Source organism: Lampetra fluviatilis, chromosome 27, assembly GCF_964198595.1.
Source record: "Lampetra fluviatilis chromosome 27, kcLamFluv1.1, whole genome shotgun sequence".
Classification (NCBI taxonomy): Eukaryota; Metazoa; Chordata; class Hyperoartia; order Petromyzontiformes; family Petromyzontidae; genus Lampetra; species Lampetra fluviatilis.
Genome location: NC_136301.1, coordinates 10,609,189 through 10,631,275, shown reverse-complemented (window position 1 = coordinate 10,631,275; position 22,087 = coordinate 10,609,189). Strand labels below are relative to the sequence as shown.

Genomic DNA, 22,087 nt, shown 5'->3' with positions numbered 1-22,087 from the left:
GGTCCAGACTTTAGGTAAGTCCAGCCTGTATCCTTAAGTGCTATGAGCCACGTCATATAACATTTAGAATGTATTGAATAACCAAAAATATTTATTTTTTATTCATGTTAAATAATTTTAATATGACGTCAGCCACCTGCCACCTTCAGACCGTGCAGGTCGGCACGTCTGGCCCCAGGGGCGAACAACTCGCTGCTGAAGATGATGCGGAACGCAGTGCGGAACGGGCGGTTAAACGTGGCGTAGAGGACCGGGTTGACCACAGAATTAGCGTAACCAAACCAAGTCACCGTCGCCCACACGAACGCGCTGGTCGAAATGCCGAATGCCATTTCCAGGACGCTTGCCGTGAAGTAGGGCAACCAGGAGACGAGGAAGAAGCCCACGATCATGCCCAGGGTGAGTGTGGCGCTGTGCTCGCGTCTCATGGCCGCCCACTTGCTCCTGCTGTCGGCGTCGCTTGCCCTCGATCCGCTGGAGTTGTTGATCTGACGCGACTGCCTGCGCGCCACGCCGTAGATCCGACCGTACACCAGCAGCATGAGCAGCATGATGATGAAATAGGGCAGGATGCCCACGACGAGCGTCAAGATGACGTGAACGGCGAAGTGGCAACCGTCGGGACAACCCGTAATCTCTATGATTCCCTTGGCCCACGTTTCACTAAGACTGAGCAGAATGGGTGCCGAGAGTAGAGCGGCACCCACCCAGATGACCACTATCATGGATGCCAGTGTCCCCCTGGTCACGCGCTGAGCGTAGCGCAGCGGGTCGCAGATGGCCACGTGGCGGTCGAAGGCGATGCATCCCAGGCAGAGGATGGACGCGTTGCAGATTGCGTAGTCGAGGAAGAAATGAACCTTGCAGAAAACGCGTCCATGAAACCAGCACTGATACACAGAGCGATTTACGCTGAATGGCATGATAATGGCCCCCACCAGGAGGTCGGACACGGCGAGCGACAGCGCCAGAGCGTTGGTGTTTGTCTGCAGTTGCCTGAAGAAGGCGATGGCGGTGATGATGAGGCAGTTTCCAAATATCGTGGCCGAGATGAAAAAGGAGAGCACGGCCATTGCCACGATGCGATCCTCGTAGGAGAGTTTGGGTTTGGAGCAAATTTGATTTTCAAATAACTCCACGCAGTGGCCGGTGGTGTTGTTCGAAGAGGAATAAGTCATGATACCTGATCATAGAATCTCACAGCAGGTTGGGTGGCTCTTACACTGAGTTTACGCAGTCGACTTTCTTCTTTGCTTTTATCCAAAGCATCTATACAGATCAGGGAACAGACACACGTCAGTCATGTATTGATTGTCATAGAAATGGTTTCGGGCAAGCACATTTCTAGAAGGTGCCCGCATATTCGATCAAATAAAACCGAGTTTCTGGCTCCAATGTCCCCCACAGATGTTGTTTGTATCCATTGATCACCTTTTTGTCCAATCACAAACCTTCCCGCCCTTACTTTCGAACCCATGTGGTGGCCGTTATGTTACAGGTGTGGTTAGCCACTGGTTAATTACTAAACTAAACTTAACTATTTTTTTTATTTTACCAGGTAAGGCCCACTGAGCTATATAGCTCTTGTTCAGAGGGAACCTGATCACAAATGATAGCTCAACGAAATGGCTTATGATGTGAAAACCCGGAGGACCCGGCGAACATCCACGCAACCACAGAGGAAAGCATGCAAATTCTGACATATACAGGCGTCAGGGTCGGGATTGAACCCACGACCTCCTGTATACTAGGCAAGGTAGTTATCATGTCACCACCATGATGACCTTAACATCTCTCGTTCGACAGCAGCGAGTCCGTGGAAGATGTTAAAGATGAGGAATGAGATATTTAATTTGATGTCGTTTTAGGGATTGGAATTTTAGCCAATGGAATGATGGGGTATATCATGGTGACGTGGTCTTGCTTACGTGTGCAGGGAATAGGATTGTATTTGACATACACCCATGTCTGTTTACACATTCGTAAAATTGTTACCCTATATATGGACGTATTGGTGGTACACTGGTACAGCATAATACACCGGTTCTCATTAAACAGTCTAAAATCAAAATTTTAATCAACAAATCTGATACACTGGTCAACAAAACAAAAAAATTCTGGCCTGGACTTTTGCAGCTGTTTTAGACTAATTTCAGGGTGCTGATTCCAAATCTGATCTCAGATTTGCTCGATCACATCTATTTTTATGCTATCGGCATACCCCATTTTCATTGATTTTACCCGAAATTAACTCTGTCACTTATGATTGCAAGTTGTTGCGAGTCAGTGACTGCTTTAGTGTTAAAATATGGTGTTGTATTTTTAGGATAGTGTGTTTATAATAGAATTTTATGTAGATATCCACATTTATTTAATATTTTTCTTCTGCAGTTTTTATTGAAAAATGCAATATTTGATATCTCTTTAACCAGATTTGGAATCAGCACCCCAACATTACCTTAAAACCGTTGGAATACCTTATGCCAGAAAAAGTGTGTTGACCAGTGTTATCAGTCTTTCATTTACCCTGTCGCCAAGTCTCACGCGATTCGAAGGTTTATTCAGTCGACTGAAAGTTGCTGAAAAAGGTCAATATTGACCGTCGATTTGGGTCCGATAAAACGAGAAACTGTCCGACCAAGTCTAGGGCAGGGGTCAAATCTTTCATTGGAACACGAAGCCAATCGTCATCAGGCTGGGTGCTATACAGCAAACAGACTGTGAAGATCCGTGTTCAGCTGCTCATAACATTCCGACTGCTTCGACATCACGAAAACTGATTTTGACGCATCCCGCAAGATATTCTGACCAAAGGGTGCGAATTGCGGAAAAATAAATAATAATTGCGAGAAGTGTTTTTTCATTATACCGCGCACCGGTGTAGCGCCAATACGTTCATATGTTGCATGTTTCTGTAACTTAACTTTGCAATTGTATGATGATCAGTTGAACAATAATCTGCCGGACATGTAAAAAAATGCCCATCTCAGTGCAATCATTTCAATATGTCTCGTGAAACCGTTGTTTTTGCTCGGATTTCTATTCGCTCTATTGCCGTACTTTATTTGTTTTGCTTTTGACATTTTGGTCATTCTCTTGAGTTCTGACGCGGTCAAACAGAATGAACTTGAAATGATTCTGATTAACTGGACTTTATGGCACTATAGACGATACATCTCCATAACACCATTGGAACCTCCTTTGCCAGTAGTCAAATATGATATATCGTTTTTTACCCTTTTATCTGGAAACAAAACTGACACCTTTTTTTCCAATGGTGTAAATGCTTACCCCGAGCTCTCATACTCTGATGGTGCATTGTCTTTGAGTTGTGCGCCTTTTGGCGTCATCTGGTCCAACACCACGTGAGACTAGGCTCTAAGAAAAGCTGTCTCGGGTGTGGACCAATCAATTCCAAGGACAGTGCATACATTATCAGAGTTGTGTATTTTGTTTGCATTCCGACCGCAGGTATTGTGGTCAATGCAAACATGACTCCTTGTAAAAAAACGGTGTCAGTTTTGTTGCCAGATAAAAGGGTAACAAACCAATTATCATCTCCATGACAGTTTCAGCATCGGGCTGAAACCGTTTCAGCAGCCCTATCGACAAACACGAAGGAGACACCACAGCGATACACTCCGCTACTCCTGATGCGGTTATCTGGCTTGGCCGCCTGAATGTTAAATTGTAGTTGTTGCTCTGCGTCTAAATCAGCCGTACGGGGAAAAAGGCAGCGGGCTGTGACCCCTTACTCTTTGGTTTTTCCGGTAAAGTCACTTGGGTATGAAATAAAATAAATCACGACGTTTCGGGCGCAACACATCATCAGGTGGGAAAGCATGGTCTGCTGCTGAGGCAGACTGTTTTCCCACCTGATGACGGACGCTTGTGTTGCACCCGAAACGTCGTGATTTATTTTATTTTATACATACGTGACTTAACCGACAAAAAGTATTAGTATGGATTCCTCCAGTCACGAAAGCTTCAAATCAAGATTGATCTGTGACCCCTTGCTACCTTTCTCGGGGAGTTGAGACAGCGCCCTTCTGTCTCACAAAGACTCTGCATAGAATTGCCAGCCAATACTAATGAGGTGAGAGCAGGGCCGTCCATAGTGGAGTGAGGGATCCAAGGAACATCACAATGTGCATGCCCCCCCCCCCCCCCCCCCGACGCCTTCAAACTAAACCGAGAGTATTCAATCTGACACCGCGACGTCGAAGCGTGTTCTACCCCAAACCCCGCAAAGCGCGGGGCCCGGGACGGTCGCTCCAATTCGCCGAACCCTGAGATGAGAGGGGAGAGGTAGGAGAGTGTGTGGAGGGGGAGTGGTGTAAGATGAGAGGGGAGAGGTAGGAGAGTGTGTGGAGGGGAGTGGAGAGAGATGAGAGGGGAGAGTGCGTGGAGGGGAGTGGAGAGAGATGAGAGGAGAGATGTAGGCAAGTGTGTGGAGGGGAGTGGAGAGAGATGAGAGGGGAGAGGTAGGAGAATGTATGGAGGGGAGTAGAGAGAGATGAGAGGTAGGAGAGCGTGTGGAGGTTAGTGGAGAGAAATGACAGGGGAGATGTAGGAGAGTGTGTTGAGGGGAGTGGAGAAAGATGAGGAGGGAAAGGTAAGAGAGCGTGTGGAGAGGAGTAGAGTGAGATCAGAGGGGAGAGGTAGGAGAGTGCGTGGAGGGGAGTGGAGAGATGGGAGAGGGGAGAAGTAGGATAGTGTGTGGAGGAGAGTAGAGTAGAGTGAGATGATAGGGGAGAGGTCGGAGAACGTGTGGAGGGGAGTAGAGTGAGATGTTAGGGAGGAGGTAGGGTAGTCTGTGGAGGGGAGTAGAGTGAGATGATAGGGGAGAAGTAGGAGAACGTGTGGAGGGGAGTGGAGAAAGATGTTAGAGGGGAGGTAGGAGAGTGCGTGGATGGGAGTAGAGTGAGATGAGAGGGGAGAAGTAGGAGAGTGCGTGGAGGGGAGTAGAGTGAGATGAGAAGGGAGACTGTGTGGAGGAGAGTGGAGAGAGATGAGGGGGGAGAGGTAGGAGAGCGTGTGGAGAGGAGTAGAGTGAGATCAGAGGGAAGAGGTAGGAGAGTGCGTGGAAGGGAGTTGAGAGAGAGGGGAGAAATAGGAGAGTGCGTGGAGGGGAGTGGAGTGAGATGAGAGGGGAGAGGTAGGAGAGTGTGTAGAGGGGAGTAGAGTGAGATGATAGGGGAGAGGTAGGAGAGTGCGTGGAAGGGAGTGGAGTGAGATGAGAGGAGAGAGGTAGGAGAACGTGTGGAGGGGAGTAGAGTGAGATGTTAGAGGGAGGTAGGGTAGTGTGTAGAGGGGAGTAAAGTGAGATGATAGGGGAAAGGTAGGAAAACGTGTGGAGGGGAGTGGAGAGAGATGTTAGGGGGGAGGTAGGAGAGTGCGTGGAGGGGAGTAGAGTGAGATGAGAGGGGAGAAGTAGGAGAGTGCGTGGAGGGGAGTAGAGTGAGATGAGGGAGGAGAGGTAGGAGAGCGTGTGGAGAGTAGTAGAGTGAGATCAGAGGGGAGAGGTAGGAGAGTGCGTGGAGGGGAGTGGAGAGAGGGGAGAAGTAGGAGAGTGCGTGGAGGGGAGCGGAGTGAGATGAGAGGGGAGAGGTAGGAGAGTGTGTGGAGGGGAGTAGAGCGAGATAATAGGGGAGAAGTAGGAGAGTGCGTGGAGAGGAGTGGAGTGAGATGAGAGGGGAGGGGAATGAGAGTGTGTGAAGGGGAGTGGAGTGAGATGAGAAGGGAGAGGTAGGAGAGTGCGTGGAGGAGAGTGGTGAGTGTAAAGCGAAGCACCGACAGGGAAGATTCACCTCGTCTGTAGGAAGGGCCGTCATCTTGTACAACGATAGCAGATGAATGTCAAAGTGCCTCACTGCTCAAACGAGCCACGTGACGGCCAGTGGTGGAAATGCCTCATTCTTGTGCCAGGGCGGGGTGGTAGGGGCAGTCTCCATATAAATTAACCGTGCCCACCTGCTACAAAGCGGTACTCTTTTATAATTCGGGGACAATCATTGGCTCAGTCGTACTTGACCTTGTGACCTCCGCCACCCGGTCAAAGGCAAAAAAACGACGTCGTGTCCAGTCAAGTCCTTACCTGTCAATCATCCCGTAGCCGTGCGACCACCTTCCCTGTGATGAGTGGCCATTCTGGTCAAAATTCGCGTGCACGCGAATAATAATCAGGCCGGCTCCCGGCACGTGTTTCCTATTCGCCGGGAAATAAAAGCCCCGGGTGAAAGTGAAGTAAAAATCGAACGAGGTGTGGTGAGTGGACTCCCACCCACGCACTGCCCTGACTGACTCCGGTCGAGAGGTTCGCGAAGCGGGTTTCTTGCAGCTCTGAGTGCAGGTTGAAGCGAGTAAATGTAGGCTCTGGTTTATATAGACACGGTACATACGTACGTGTACACACACACAGAGAGACACACCACACACACACATTGGCTTATACGCGCGGGCGCACGCAGACATGGACACGCCTACATTGACCTCTTGGGGAAAGTAGTTTTTGCGATCACCTATTAAGGCCGACACGGCACAAGAGAGGGTGTAATGGACCAGATTCAAATCCGAACCCGGCCGCCTTTGTCTCCCCAGTAAATGAGGTTTACACAATCTAGATTTGAAGTTTTCGTGACTGCAAGGATCCATACTCTTGTTTCTTTCGGCAAAGTCACGTAGGTAAAGAAAATAAAAGATTAAAACAAATAACATTTAATCACGACGTTTCGATTGCAACACAAGCAATCATCATCATGTGTAAACACCACAGCAAGACATTTTATACTGTATACATTTTCTGATTTAATTTATTTATTTTTTATCTTTTTTTTTACCTACGTGACTTTACCGAAAGAACCAAGAGTATGAGGTTTACACACTTGGCCGGGTACTCATTTAAGTTTGAGTCGAACTAGGTATGAGGGAAGTCCCAACGTGGGTTCTGCTATCACTCGGCCGGGAATCCAACCACTACACAACCGCTCCCCACACATGGATACAAACACAAAGATCCCCCTATTGCGTTAATAGCCTGTTGGGGGCAAGTGCTGTTAGCGAGCACATATGAAAGCCGGTACGGCACACACGCGGATGGGTGGCCAGCACCACGCCCGGCCGCCTTTGCCTCCCCAATGCTCATTTGTACACATCGCAACAGGTAATCATTTGAGCCTGAATCGATCTAGGGAAGGCATATGACTGGTTCAGATAATGTCTGCACGGGTGTTGGCCGTGTGCTGGAATCTAACTCGGGACACAGGGTTCGTAGCACCGCGCGCTAACCACGACACAACCGCAAAGGCAATGAACGCTGGGGGCAAGTGCTGTTAGCGAGCTCCTACGAAGGCCAGCACGGCACACGAGGTAGTGGGTGGCCAGCACCACGACCGACCGCCTTTGCCTCTCCAGTAGCGATGTTTACACACCGACCACGTACTCATTTGAGGCTGAGTCGACCACAGGAGGCCCGGGACCGATTCAGATTATCGTCACTGGTGGTGACCGTGAGCGGGACTCGAACCCGGGTTGCTGGTCTCGTAGCGCAGCGTTCCCACAGACACACACGCAACGACGAATATCCCCCATTTCGGCTTAACATACTTTCGTAGCGCAGCACGCTGACCACTACACTACCGCTCCCCCTACAGACAAAGACACACACAGACAGGCGCACAGAGACAATTCAAACACGCGCATCCCTCATTCTGTCGAGGAGGAGCCCAATTAGTGGGGCTGTCGCGATCTAAATTTACACGGAGTCAGCAGTCGGCTGCGTGAGTGGCAGGGCTCCCAGCCGAGCCTCGAGCTCGTTGAGTGAGTTGGAGTGCTGGGAGGTAGGGGCTGGGGGGGGGCTGGGGCTGGGTGCGGGGGAGAGATTCGCTGAGAGGAGGCGATGATGGCACGCACCGTGCCACGGGGATCGGTGTCAACAAACTCAACTATTTTTTCTATTTTATTTTACCAGGTAAGGCTCCACTGAGCTGCTATATACCTTTTTTCAGAAGCGACCTGGCCACAAATGATAGCTCAAGGAAGTGGCTTATCACGTGTAAATTTATAACAGCAGACAAATGCTTTAAACGCGCTTTTATTCTAGGGGAGAGAGACACACAAATTCCACATAGACAACAGGCGTAGTCTGGGTCGGCGGTATCGAACCCACGACCTCCTGTATACAAGGCGAGGTATTTAACATTACGGAGGACGATGATGTTGGATGACGTTGATAAAATCGATTAATTATGATGATGACCATGATGTTGACGATGATGTTCAGCCAGGTTTCGCATTACTTTTGTATAACTAGATAAGGTGAGCAAAGGGAATATTTTAGGTACAATTATTAACATATTCTATTTATTAGCATTGTGACGGCGGCAGCAATGAGTTCACGAGCTCGATGCCAATGTTGAGCTTCTGCCGCCGCTGCCGCTGCTGCTCCCCACGACGAGAGGGCTTCAGGAGAGAAGCGCGCCACCGTTGTATTTGTGCACCGCGGCCAACGCAGCAACAGCAGCGGCGTGGGCATCGCCTTCGGCGAGCGCGCGTTCAGTAGCAGAGCTCAGGCCCAGGGCGCGTGGAATTTACCGCTCGCATATGTTGCGCCATACCAAGGCACTGTACGTCTTCTTACTGTCACCACGCTTACAGGCCGATAGGGGGCAGCCGGGAAAGTGAGCGGAAGGTGTCGTGGTTAACCTGGGGTAACCCCCCCCCCCCCTGGGTGCTTCTACCCCAGACCCCCAAGGGGTGGGAACTGGGGGCCACTGGTCCATTCCCGACCCTTCCAGACCCTTATAGAAGGTTCGAGGGAAGGTGTGGCTAGGGGCGGTGTAAGCCCCAACTTGTGTATAACAGGACCCTGCGGGGTGGGCTGGTAGGAATAATACTTAGTACCGGTACAGGGATATCGACCGGGTATAGAGGAGTTAAAGAAAAAATTACTGTTTTCTAGTGTAACGTTAATTAAAAGTGTTTGTTTTGACAAGAAACGCTGTGAGATTTAAAGACTCGTAGTCTTTCATTTCCAAACGATCACATCTGAGATTAATTGACCTTAGATGGGGAAACTCGAATGCATTTACTAGTATAAAGGTGAAATAAAAGAGGGAATAAACGGCTCCTTGGTGCATTTTATGTCGTCTACATAGAGTTGAATAAACGGGCGTTTGGCATATTCATATAACAGTACTACATTGAGCAGTGTTTGTTTGGCACTTCGAGTTTTTATTCGCGCGCACGACATGGATACCGAAAACAACCACGACTTTGAAGACCCCAATGGTTGTCTGGACGCCCACGTTGAAAAGATGCTTGCTGAAACAGAGACCGCATTTGCTGCTGGAACCCTTTACAAACTCGCAGTGAAAAGCGTCGTTTCCATGGACCCAGAACCAACCGCAGTTGGTGCTGCTATAACGGTAGCATCGCCACCAAACATGCAGCCAGCAGCTAAATAATCAAAGATTGCAGCACAAGTAGAAATACTTGCGTGTGAATACGATGTAGTGAACACGACATAGATGTGGTGAACACGGCAGAGATGTGGTGAACACGGCAGAGATGTGGTGAACACGGCAGAGATGTGGTGAACACGGCAGAGATGTAGTGAACACGACAGAGATGTAGAGATGATAGTGAACACGGCAGAGATGTAGTGAACACAGCAGATGTAGTGAACACGGCAGAGATGTAGTGAACACGGCAGAGATGTGGTGAACACGACAGAGATGTGGTGAACACGGCAGAGATGTAGTGAACACGACATAGATGTGGTGAACACGGCAGAGATGTGGTGAACACGGCAGAGATGTGGTGAACACGGCAGAGATGTGGTGAACACGGCAGAGATGTAGTGAACACGACAGAGATGTAGAGATGATAGTGAACACGGCAGAGATGTAGTGAACACAGCAGATGTAGTGAACACGGCAGAGATGTAGTGAACACGGCAGAGATGTGGTGAACACGACAGAGATGTGGTGAACACGGCAGAGATGTGGTGAACACGGCAGAGATGTAGTGAACACGACAGAGATGTAGAGATGATAGTGAACACGACAGAGATATAGTGAACACGACAGAGATGTAGAGATGATAGTGAACACGACAGAGATGTAGTGAACACGACAGAGATGTAGAGATGATAGTGAACACGACAGAGATGTAGAGATGATAGTGAACACGGCAGAGATGAGTGAACACAGCAGATGTAGTGAACACGACAGAGATGTAGTGAACACGGTAGAACTATAAGCGAGTGAATAGCAGCAGTGACGAGGCCTCTCGCTGCCTCTGCTCTGCCGCTGCCGGGCTGCAGATTCAGCCGAGTCAGGCACCACTGCCAATATGCACAACAACAACAATAAACGTGCTGCGTTTCATCTCTGTGTTAATAAGCCTCCCGCACTAGGCCCCGTGAAGCCTGCCGCACTAGGCCTCGCGCCGTGCTTTTCGTGCACAAATAAGGCAATTAAATGTATCTCGTCTCTGTGTTAATAAATGTTTCTTGTCTCTGTGTTAAAAAAAACGTGCTGCGTTTCAGTAAAGTAATTTTTTTTAAATAAACGTGCTGCATTTCATCTCTGTGTTAATAAGCCTGCCGCACTAGGCCTCGCGAAGCCTGCCGCACTAGGCCTCGCGCCGTGCTTTTCGTGCACAAATAAGGCGATTAAATGTATCTCGTCTCTGTGTTAATAAATGTTTCTTGTTTCTGTGTTATAAAAACGTGCTGCGTTTCAGTAAAGTAATTATTTTTTAAATAAACGTGCTGCGTTTCATCTGTGTTAATAAGCCTGCCGCACTAGGCCTCGCGAAGCCTGCCGCACTAGGCCTCGCGCCGTGCTTTTCGTGCACAAATAAGGCGATTAAATGTATCTCGTCTCTGTGTTAATAAATGTTTCTTGTCTCTGTGTTAAAAAAACGTGCTGCGTTTCAGTAAAGTAATTTTTTAAATAAACGTGCTGCGTTTCAGTAAAGTAATTTTGAAGCGAAGTTTAAAGTTTTGCCATGATGCGCCGGAAGCGACGGCCATCTTGTTTAATTCACATCGCAGGGGGAGCGGGCGGCCATCTTGTCGGACAGGGTCATGCCAAGTGTTTGCAGTAAGGGGCGATGTTGATACACGGACGGACGGACAAACGCGGACGGACGGACGGACAAACGCGGACGGACAGACAAACGCGGACGGACGGACGGACAAACGCGGACGGACGGACGGACGATATAATCTATTGGTGGTCTGGTCCACTTCGTTCCTACCAGTAAAAGCCGGTCCTCTCAACGGCACCGGCAGTGTTCGTCCAGTTAAGACCCGAAGACATCAGGAGACAAGACCATCACCCTGGGACCCTCAACCGAGGCTCTTGTAAGAGCCGGGTTGTAGCGGACCAGCGGTGGGACCAGTAACCCTGGCTAGGTCGGGTTAGTCTAAACTCCCGTAGGTCCCATAGTGGAGGACCCGTGAGTGCCTAGCCCGGAGTCTGTAGGCCCCGCTAGAAGGGATGCTGTACCTCCCTTAGGTAATCGGGTGAAGGGGCCGTACCCCTTACTGTTACAGGGGCCATGCCCCTCAGTGTTACAGCTATTGTTATCGTTTATCTGCAATAAACGCGTTGCCTCTAAGAAGACGTCTCCTCGAGGTTATTCCCACAATATTTGGTGCCAGAAGTGGCACGCTGCCCGGCCACTCAGCGGGCCGCCGCCACTGGGAAGAACGCGCTGGGTGGCCTATTTCCGGCTCTCCGAGCTGCTCCACGCCGTGGCATCCCTGATGGACGAAATAAACCAGGGGAATCAGCGGCGGCGGAAGACGACCAGGCGGAGCCGCTTGAAGCCGCAGCATCCACCATCGCTGCCGAGGTTCCCGTCGAAAATTAAAATACCCCTGCCCTTGGCCCCGACCAATCAGGGGGTGGCACATCATCAGCCCCGCGACCGGACAGTGGAGCTGTCATTAACACTGCACGTGATGCCGCGGCCGCCTCAAAGCTGCTCCTGCCAGGGAAAAAGTCTACAGTGCAACCGTGCCTGCCCGTTCTGAGATAATTCTCTGGGGCGGGAGGCGATTTGGGCTGCTTTTGAGCGTCGCTTCGTGTCCAACGCAGTCATGGTGAGCTGGTCGGACGAGGAGGCACTCCAGACTCTCCCCGCGGCTCTCGAGGACAAAGTGCTGGCGGTGCTCATCTCCATTCCACCGGCGGACTGCGCTACGCTCCAGCAAGCACTGCAGCAGATGGCCGCTATATACGGACCGCCGTCACACACTCGCCAACTCTTCGACGACAGGAAGCGCGAGGAGTCAGAAACTCCCCCTCGCCTATTGCTGCTCGTTGTTGGCGTTGGCAATGGCGGCGTATCCTATAATAGATGAACAGGGCATCGATGCGCTGGTGATCCACAAGCTGCTGGGGCTCACATGAGAACTCGGCTCCCTTCTATAGTCGCCAGGTGCATTCAGGCGAATGTGCTCCTCCGGCGCGACCCACCCGCACCGATGTGTGCTGCTACCACCGGCGAGGCACGGGACACTCCAGAGGATTCGAGCTCACCACAGGTCATCGCCTCCGTTCCTGGAAAGGGATGGAGGTCGGGAGATCGGCCGCGACGGGACACGGATCGCAGCCGGAAGAGGACATCCCACCGGCGGGAGCAGGGCAGGACGACCTGCTTCAACTGCGGACTGCAGAGCCACGTCGCTTCGGGCTGCCGTGCTCGACTACAGCGCTACTCCAGGCTCCCGTCATCGTCCACCAGGCCACCCTCGTCACCGCATCAAACGAAGGCAAGTAGCGGCACCTCATACACATAGCTCGTAGTTTCACCTCATGCATCCCGCTGCGACCGTTCGGATTGTGCATCTGGTGATGCGGCTTCGGATCACGTTCGTGAAAGCTGGCCGCTCCGACCGGGTCAGTGGTCGGAGCTGGCCCATAGGGTGACAAAGCGTGGTTTGACTGCCCTCAGGTCCCTGTGAGGACGTCTCCCAAGTTGGCTAAACTATGGCGGGGGCCCGTTGTCGTGGTACGTGTGGTCCAGCCCCAATGCGTGCAGATTCGGTGGGGTCGCCGCTGCTGGTACGTGCATCCGTCGCGCCTTAAGCAGTTCTTTGTTTCACGCGCTACTGATTCATCTCCACTTAGTCCGGGCCATTTGTGTGAGGTGTCCGACGAGCCGGGTTGTGTGCCTGCTGATGATGCGGAACAACAGCGGAAGTCCTTGCCCCTTTTTCCAGGCGCCGCACAACTGACGCCTGCACCGGCGCCACTGACATCTGCTCCGCCGAGCCCTGCCAAGAGGATCTCCCCCGTCCCCCCGGACACTCAACCCAAACAGCCCTCTGCCACACCACCGTCACCGGCACCCCTGAGTCCCGCCGGCTTGGGGGAAGCCGCGTCCGTCGGCGGCCCGGCCATGAGGACTCGGTCCAGGACTCAGAGATTTTCTTGACCCCCCCAACTCACATACACGCCACACACAATTCATAATGAGTACAGTCCACTTTGTTCATTTTTGTTGCCTTTTATTGCACTCTTTTGGGGTACATTGGACTGTAATCTCGGGGGGGAGGGGTCGCTTATTCCCACACCGTGAGCGTACCTTGTCGTTTTTTTTGGCCGGTTGTATATATGGTGTAAGATTGTAAAGGTGGGCTGGGGTAATTATATCGGGTTACTCACCTTTCCCGCGGTTGTTGTTATTGGTCTTGTGGGTATAGTTGAGGCTCGCGCACCTTGTTCATTGTTGTAGCCTTCAGGATTATTTACAGCCGGGACGGCTGGGTGCTACGGATGGGGAGGGGTGATGTTGCGCCATACTGTCACCACGCTCACAGGCCGATAGGGGCAGCCGGGAGAGTGAGCGGGAGGTGTAGTGGTTAACCTGGGGTAACCCCCCCCTCTACCCCTCCCGGGTGCCCCGTGACCCGAGGTAGAGACCCCAGACTAGAGGCCGACCGAAATTTGGTTTTGGTTTCAGTGCCGAAAGTTGGCAAATGGCCACTTTCGGTTTCGGTCGAAAGTACATTTTTAACTGTCGGTCTGGTTCCGGTTTCAGCCGAAACTGATATTGACTTTCGGTCGTCATTCGTCAACCAAAGATCTATTTTTTAAATATAACACTAGTCTACGTCTATCACTCTGCCTATCGGCCGGTCATCGGCGCTAGGCAATCCTATGCGATAGGCTGCAAACACACACACACGTCAGCAGCAGCAGCTTGGGAGCGAGGTTACAGCCGCAACCATGGTCTGCTAATGCATATACGACCGGTCAACACACGGCAGCCTGCATCTCCAGTCTCTTTGGCAGGACGACAACAAAGTGCCTCTGTTGTCTGTTCCCAGCCGCCTGCCCGCTTTGGCTTATGTGTTGCGTTCGCTTCAGTCTACACGCGTGTTGATACCGAGATTCGAAGTCTGAAAATTAGAGGCCGACTGAAATTCGGTTTCGGTTTCGGCGCCGAAAGTTGGCAAATGGCCTCTTTCGGCATAGTTTTGTTTTTGGCCGAAGCCAAGAAGTTAACTTTCGGTTTACTTTCGGTTTACTTTCGGTTTCGGCCGAAAGTATTTTTTTTACTTTCGGTTTCGGCCGAAAGTCAATTTTAAACTTTCGGTTTTGGCCGAAGGTAACATTTTAAACTTTCGGTTTACTTTCGGTTTCGAGCGAAAGTAAATTTTTTACTATCGGTTTCGGCCGAAACCAAAAATTAAGTTTCGGTCGGTCTCTACCCCAGACCCCCAAGGGGTGGGGGCTGGGGGCTGGGGGTGAACGGTCCGTTCTCGACCCTTCCAGACCCTTCGTGAAGGTTCGAGGGAAGGTGTGGCTCGGGGCGGGGTAAGCCCCAACTTGTGTATAAAAGCCGGTCCTCTCAACGGGACCGGCAGTGTTCGTCCACTTAAGACCCGGAGACATCAGAAGACTAGACCAGCACCCTGGGACCCTCAACCGAGGCTCTTGTAAGAGCGTGTGGTGGGGTAGAGCGTGAGTACTCCCCATCCCAAGACGTCTGGGCGACGAAGTGGGCGACGAAGTGAAAGAGTAGACCACGCACCACTCTCTAGGCAGTGTTCTCCGCAGCACCCCTCTAGAGGAGGAGGAGGCCCCAGCAGTGGCGTGAGCCTGCGCTTGCAGGGCTGCGCCTCTACCTTTGTTGTTGTCGTAGATGCGCGTGCCACTGTGCAGTTCTCCACCTGGACTTAAAACAGCGCCCGTGACGAAGCAACCCGGCACGTTCGCCAATAGCGCGGTGTGGCCTTGCGAATACGAAGCACGTGCTGGGCGACGTTTCGGGAAATGGCCCTTCTTCTGGCCACTCTATGTGCTGTGCAAAATAGGGCAATTTCCCGAAACGCCGCCTATTACATATTACATGCATTTGTACGCGTGTAGGTTGAGCTTATTATTTCGCACCGTACATAGCCAACCGTGCTAATTGGAGGTGTATTTGTAAGGCGACGCGCTGTGTTTTTGTTGTTGTTGTTGTTGACACGGAACGTGTTGTGTTGTTGCTGTCATTGGTTGTGCACACACTGCCAATGCAGCAGGAGTCGACAGCATAACCGCCGGCGAGCGCGTGTTCGGGAACAGCGCTCAGGCTAGGGCGCGCGCAATTTCCTGCCCGGACATTATCCACTGCGCATCTAATTTGAGAGCGCTCACAGATGAAATGTATGCGGCCTTTAAAACAGACAACGAGCGCGTATCTTGCAAACGCAATTTTATTGCAAAACATTGCACTGTACATACATAATGCAAAACAATATTAATTATTATCATTGGGTTTAACAAAGGTGTGGACATTGCACCTGCGTTGCATGAGCATCCCGCCACGAGATGGAAAGCGATCCCTGGCTGTGCTTGGCTGATCGTGTTGGGCGACTCGTTAGAGCAATGGTTGCGTTTGTTGTCCTTACCCCCACACCTCCGATCAACACGGTTGGCTATGTACGGCATACGACAGACGTTTAATATACATCCATACACATCGGTGAACAAAGTCTCAAATTTAGAACAACCCCCGTGTTTAACGGGGTAGTAGATGCGTTGCTGAATTGTGACCCGTTAAGTGAAAACGCCGTTAAGCAGAGAATTACCGTTTAACTGAATAATCACATTTGCAGTATAAAAAAAATCAGCCTGCAGTCATCCCATGGTGGGGAGAAAGAACTGAGATTTTCAGTCCCCAAGCTTTCTGTCGCCCCCACTCCCACAGCCCACCTATGAGCAGGGCCTATCCCAACCCCTCCGCATCAATCCCTCTTGGTTCTACCGTCATTAATACTACACCAGCCACTTACTACAGTAAACCAATGCTTAATTTCAAATCATGATCATCCTCTGTACATTTTTTTTTAGAATTGCTATAAAATTGTCTTCGTAAAGGCGCTATGTAAATCGTGATGACATAAGACGGTGGTTGAAGTAAAGAGTGGGGTTATTAAAAGTGGTGGTGTAGTTGTGGTGGCAGTTCGGAGGACGGGTAGGAGAGGTTAGGAGGGGTTGGGATATTCCCAGAATTCCCATAACCACTCAGCCGTGCAGCTCAAGAAAGCAGTTCGTCGTCGACCGCTCAAAAACCGCGTTATGCCGGGCGCAGGTTTTGCGTTATAACGGGCGCGTGTTCTGCCTAATAACTATGCGCACATTCCGCGTAGTGCCAACGTGTTCCCAAATGGAAGAAGCGCGTAATAGCGAAAACGTGTTGTGTGAACACCGCGCGTTAAGCGAGGACTGTACCGTCCTTCACTGATTTGTCGTCACGGCACCATCCGAAGTGCAATCACCCCGCGCTACGTTGCGAGTAACGTTCCGAGAACGAAAGAACAATAGACGGTAAAACTGACGACGAAGTCTATAGTTGCGTCGCATCACTCGGAGGGTTTCACGAGTGTACGTGACGAGTGGGGGATCGGAAGCAGGTCTGCTGCTACGGGTCACACGATCCCGTCGAGGTGTGATGAAGTTCACGTCACAAAAGACCGTTTGCAAAGCCGTGGTCGACGATTGCAACATGGTTCAATGAATGTAACGCACGACTGGCAGTGCCGTTGACGAAGGCTCAACAACACCTCAGTCACGCCTGGAGCGTACCTCTCACACGCAGGGAACCGCGCGGCACATCGGAACCGCCATCGACTCCGGGTCGTTGGACGTTTAGCGTCATCCACGCCGCGTACATGTGAATAGATTGTTCATGTCCGTCGATTTATATCTTTCCCCCCACATTTATGTGACAAGAGGTGACAGGATTTCAATTCGAGACGGTCCCGGTTGGTTTGCGTTGTGCCCACGCTGTGTCACAAAACGGCCCTCTGGAAGATGACACCAAAGAACTACTTCTGAGGTCCCGTCACTCGCCTCGTATCGACGTTAGGTGGCACCACCTTCTCCCGTGCCCTGCGTTCGTCACATGGCAGTCGACCCGCAATCGTAGCAATGCTCAGCTTTGGAGTTTATTTATCGTATTACTAAATGACAATGCAAACGAAGTTGTTTGTGGATTTATTTATTTGGTGATCCGGCCTGAGAACAACAATTCGCTATGCTTGAGAACAAGGCGTAATGACACCTCCATCTCCCAGATGATGTCTTCATTTGAGTCCATGGACCTCTGTGTAAGTCTTCACCGTTAGTCTCTGGAGCTATTTGTTTGTCCATTGGACTCAATGTTAGTCTCTGGCTGTCCGTGACAGGCTGTGATATTTTACGTGAGTGATATGCGTATTCAGGTGAGTTCATGGGTCCCTTTGCGAGTCACCGGTGACTGGGCTAACACCATCGACTCGCTGCACTACAGGCGGCTGAACCCCGGATTCGAACCCGGGTTCTCAGTGGAGCCGGCTCAGCGCTCTGACCTCTGAGCCACTTTATATTTTTAACCCAGTACATTGCTAGATGAAGACCCCACGACGCCTCGACGCCCATAAGTGTTGTTTGAGGATACTTCACCACGCTGGTCAGTGCGGGTTGGTGAGGAAGGGTGGGGCAGATGTGCCAGGCCAGGACTGGTCCAGATGTCACTCGCTACTTTTTTTATTACTAACTTTTTTTAAATTATTTTTACCAAGTAAGACCCACCAAGCTATACACCTCTTTTTTAGAAGCGACTGGCCACAAATGATAGCTCAACAAAGTGGCTTATCATGTGGAAATGTATAGCAGCCAAATACTCTTAACGCGCATTTATTGTAAATGTGGAGGGATAAAACAGAGGACCCGGAGAAAAATCCACGCGATCACCAGGAGAGTGAACACGCAGACTCTCAATGTACAGGCGCCAGGGTCGGGATCGAACCTACGTCCTCCTGAATACCAGGCGAGGTAGTTAACATCTCGCCACCGTGGCGCCCACAGAACCGTAATACCCCGGTTTACGTTGGGGATGTGTTCCTGAAAAGGTGTGACGACGAATATCGAAACGACATACATCGAAGCGTTTTAAAGGGTAGGTATGTTTCAGTTCAGTTTGAGTTTCATTTATTAGGTACTAGCTTTACTACCCGGCTTCGCCCGGGACTTGGATTCACCACGCCCGGCCGCCTTTGTTCCCCCAGTGGCGATGTTCACACACCACACCAGTTACTCGTTTGAGGCTGAGTCAACCTAAGGGGGAGGCCCAGGAGCGGTTAAAATAATCGTCACCGGTAGTGGCCGTGAGCGGGAATCGAACTCGGGTCGCCGGGTTCGTAGCGCAGCGCGCTAACCACTACACTACAATGCGTTACGCTTCCACATGCGCGGGTCACATGACACATGTGACGTCACAGCTCACTTGCCGTGCAAAAAATATGTATTATTGCGCCCCCCCCCCAAAAAAAAAATACTAAAGTGTATTTTTATGATTTTTGCACGGTGTACAGTCTGGAAAGTACCCACATGGCAAATTTCAAGTACGCTAAACATTTTGAACAGACACAGATTCACAAATTTCCCTTTTATATGTAGATATAGCTTTACTTCCCGGCTTCGCCCGGGACTTGGATTCACCACGCCTGGCCGCCTTTGTCTCCCCAGTGGCGATGTTCACACACCACACCAATTACTCGTTTGAGGCTGAGTCGACCTAGGGGAGGCCCAGGACCGGTTCAAATAATCGTCACCGGTGGTGGCCGTGAGCGTGAGCGGGGGTGGCCATGAGCAGGAATCGAACTCGGGTCGCCGGGTTCATAGTGCAGCGCGCGAATCGCTACGCAGTCGCTATAAAAACAATGTAACAGTGATCATAGGAACTGTGATTCAAATTTAACAATAAACGATATACGTAACATGTACGACCAAACTTTGCAACCATAGCTGGCTGCATGAGTCACTCCATAACAGCAGGAGTATCAGTAGCAGTATATAAAAAAATTAATACACCTTTAAAGATCAGGAAACTATAATCAAAACTCAAGATCATACTTTGCAGCGGTCATCCGGAACGATACATTTGATTTCAGGCCATTCTGAATAGCAGTGGCAGCTTGGGGTGTACAACTCCTCCAGAGCAGTTTTGAGTGAAAATCTCACAGGTAGTGATCCAAGTTGCAGTTGATTGGCGATAGCATTCCAGACCCGGGGAGCATCAATAGAAAATGCCCTTCCTCCAGTATTTGTACGGCAATAAGGAATGTGAAGCTGCTAAATGAGCGAAGACCTTAGGTCACATTTGTTATTCGAAACAGTGAGGAGGCAGGCGCGAAGGCTGAGAGGCGACGGGTAGGATAAAGAACGGACGATGACGATGTTGTCAGCGACGTAAGTGTGGGAGTTGAGGCGACACAGATCGGGTAGCAGCGGCAATAATAACGTGGCGACGTATTTGCAAAACGACGTACGACAGGGAGACGTAATCGGGGTGTGTTTCTAATCTAATTTTATATTTGTAGCGTCGTTTGAAAAAAAACCGGCGACTAAGTAGAACGATTGAGATGACGGTGAATGCAAGGGTTGAAGGCTGAGTGACCGCGATAGAGGATGACTTACGGGTCACGGAAGAGTGGGAAGGAGTGGAGGGGCGAGGGGAGCGAAGAGGATGCTCATTGAGGAAGAAGTGAGCGGCTTTAAAGAGACAAAGTGCTGGACCGGCGAGAATTCGATAAGAGGAGCGTTGCGGCCGTCTGTCGTGAGGGTGCTGCCGTGTTTCCACAGCAGGGGGCGACGATTGCTATGTTAAATCCACACAGGTGTCCATCGCGGTGTCAGTGTTGTCGCTTCGAATGTGGACCATAACGCCAGCACACAATGGCCTATACTCCTTGCGAGTGATGTCACGGGATCTTGAACGTCCACTGTGAAGCGCACGACGCGTGTTTTTCATACGGTTAATGCACCCTCAATATTAATCATGGCGGACGCTGGAATTCGAACCGTGAACCTCTTGCAACAGGCGGCTGATGGGCTCGCCGTTGAGGCCGCGTCACCGCTTTCTGTGCTTCGGCGTGGACAGGAATCGAACTCGTGTGGTCACCTGGTTTCACAGTGCAGTGCGCTAACCACTGTGCCAACCGCTCGCTCTTTCATAAGCAGAAGATCGGTGGTGGATAACAACCATGTTTGCACGTGTGATTTGCAACTTTGACCCTTACCCGTGTATCCACAGTTCATTTTTAAAGGTGCAATTGTATTACGGAACTATGCGTTGTTGTCTTGATGTGGTCTTGTATTGTTGTTGTTTTGCTGCCTTGCCCAATCTTGCATTTAAAGTTGAAAGAATCGACAGTAATTAATGATTTTGTACTTTTCGACTTTTTTTATTGTATTCATCTTCAGTGACTTGCTTACCTTTTGCACGACTATCGTTGTTTTGTATTGTTTGCTCTTATAAAGTTATGACTCACCCCTAACTGGCCATCTGTGAAAATGAGCTTTATAGCTCATCGGATTCCTGCGGGATAAATAAACATTTAGATTCAGCTTACCTTATGTGAATGTATAACCAGTACCATATATATTTGAAGAAGTTCGATTGAATATGCATGGATATTTGCGCTTGCATAAAATGTACAGCGTATTAATTATCCACGCGCGAAAAAGCTGTCTCGTTGCAAACGATGCGAGTGCCACGGAGCTGTTTAGCCCACAGCAAAAGTTGTGGTCGTTGCGTCTCCCAGTACCCCCTCCAGCCTCCTCCCTCCCTCCAACAATCCCCCAGCTCCCCCCCACCCCTCCCCCACTCGTCCCATCCCTCGCCCCCCTCCCTTCGCCGTCCTTTCCACCTCGGTCCCAGGTCGCCCAAAAGTTGTAATCGCCCACGCACCCCGACTCGGAGCCGACCCTCGCTCCCACGTGACCCGTCTCGGCCACGCCGATAACAACTCCCACCTCGGAGACTCCAGACGCAACCAAGGGACCCTTGGGGGTGGGGTAGGGTGGGGATTGGGGGGTGGGGTGGGGAATGGGGGATGGGGGAGGGAGTGGCTGGGGGGGCGTCGCAATCTAAGGTGTTGATGAACGGTGGCGCAGTGGCGAGCGCACTGCGCCAAGTAACCCCGGCGAGCCGAGTTCGATTCTCGCTCGCGGCCACCAATTTTCTGAAGCGGCCCCGGACCTCTCCTATAGGTTGACTCTAGCCTCAAAACGAGTACCCGGTGCGGTGTTTGTAAACATCGCCACTGGGGGGAGGGGGGGGAGACAAAGGCGGTCTTGTGTGGTTCTAGGTGATATTCGCTCAACAGCACTTGGCCCAGACGTCTGCCGAGGCTATGCGGAGGATATTTGTCTTTTGGCAGAGAAGGCGAGGCGGCGAGGGAGGGAGGCTAAGCAGGGGATGGTAGGTCGGGTGAGAGCGGTGGGGTGGTTGGGGAGTGTTTGTGGAGAGATTAGGCAGGGAGACAAGGGGGGAGGGGCAGATAATGAGAGGGAAGGTTGGGGGAGAGGGGAGGGAGAGCTGAAGAGGAGGAGCCGAGCGAGGGAGGTGATTATGGAGAGGGAGGAGCAGGTGGGGGAGAGAGAGACGGAGAGAGAGAGACTTCGAGGCCCGTACGTCGTAGCCCCGGCTGCCGTCATTGGTACCGGCTGTGAGAGTCTGGGTGCCGTCTAAACCCAGATCGCGATGACTGACGGTGATGATTATGATGCTACGGTGAGCACGTGGGTACGCTCAA

General features: G+C 51.0%; 1 pseudogene across 1 annotated transcript; it reads right to left on the bottom strand.

The window, feature by feature from the left end:
• Positions 1–128: 128 nt before the first annotated feature.
• On the bottom strand, positions 129–1,178 carry LOC144942569 (trace amine-associated receptor 365 pseudogene; annotated as a pseudogene). The gene has a single exon (XR_013639397.1). The product of XR_013639397.1 is annotated as a trace amine-associated receptor 365 pseudogene (transcript).
• Positions 1,179–22,087: the final 20,909 nt, after the last annotated feature.